Here is a 1384-nt window from a genome sequence, read left to right as displayed (position 1 = left end):
GGATAATGGATCAAACGTGACCCCTGTTTTGTGGGCCTGGTTCCTGCACTGCTACTAACTAGCTAGTGCCTTTGAGCAAAGACTCAGACCCCAGGGACCCTTCTTCTTACACCCTGGGGAAGTTTATCCAGCCCTAGAAGCTAGGTGCCTGGGATACAGCACTCGAAGGAATGGCCAAACCCTCCGGCTCCTCCCTGCAGTTTACAGACCTTGCCCCCTCCACCCCAGGGAGAAAATCCAAAAATCCAGAATCTTGAGAGGCCCAAGCTACTCTACTTTCTAGCCTTCTTTCTGTGCACTCTGTTGCTGACCATCATTCATGCATAGCACTTAACATCACCTGACATAATAAGCGCTTGTTTGTTTATTGTCAATCTTCCCCACTACCATGTAATCTCCATAAGAACTGGGATTTTTGTCCATCTTGTATCCTCAGCAAATAAAACAGAGTCTGGAACATAGTAGGTGCTCAATAAATATTAGTTGCATGAACAAATTGAAGGAATTTGAATTTGGCCTAACTTCTTCATCTCCTCTCCTGGGAACAGAAAAGACCTTGGCTTCTCACTCCATGGGCTCTGTGGCACATTGTATTTTCCAAAAATGGCCACAGCAATACTTCTGGTCCCACATACTCTGGTTCCACAACCTTGCCACTAGCCTCCTTTAAGAGGAGAAGTCTGTTTCCCCTCCACTTGAACGTGGCAGGGCCTTTGTGCCTGCCTCTATGAATAGAATGTAGCCAAAGCGATGCTCCTGACTTCCTAGTTTAGGTCATAAAAGGTGATATGGGACCCATCTGACTCTTTCTCTCTTGGGACAGTCAACCTTGGAACCTAGCCACCATGTAGTAAGGAAGCCCAGGCCACATGAAGAGGCCAAGAGTTCCAGCCAACAGCTCCAGCTAATGTCTCAGCTGACAGCCAGTGCCAGCCCCCAGGTAGGTGAAAGCATGAGCCTTCAAATGATCCCAACCCTGGGCCTTTGAGCCATCTTAGTCAATGCCACGTAGTGTTGCCCTTCAAGCTGCCCAGCTGACACTGAGAGGAGCAGAGACAAGCTATCCATGACAAGCACTGCCCAAGTAATAGATTCATGAGCGAACTAAACGTTGATGTTTTAAGTCACTAAATTTCAAGATGGTTTGCCACGCAGCAGTAGATACCCAGATCTCCCACTCCAGTGACTTCTCTTCAGGCTCCTACTTCCTGGGCACACCATAGACCTCCTTGTCACCATACATGGAGTCACCTCTCTTCTGAGGCCTTCAGCTCTGGGCTCCATCCCTTCAGCCAGCCACTTTTTGAGGCTACTCAGTTCCCCTGTCCCATTGCCACAGCTGCCTAGATATATATCAGAGAAGGCTCTAAGCTGTCTCTGGTCC

The sequence above is a fragment of the Pteropus alecto genome, unplaced genomic scaffold, assembly GCF_000325575.1.
Source record: "Pteropus alecto unplaced genomic scaffold, ASM32557v1 scaffold28, whole genome shotgun sequence".
Taxonomy (NCBI): Eukaryota; Metazoa; Chordata; class Mammalia; order Chiroptera; family Pteropodidae; genus Pteropus; species Pteropus alecto.
The sequence above is the reverse complement of the archived record's forward strand: the minus strand, read 5'-3'. Positions refer to the sequence as shown.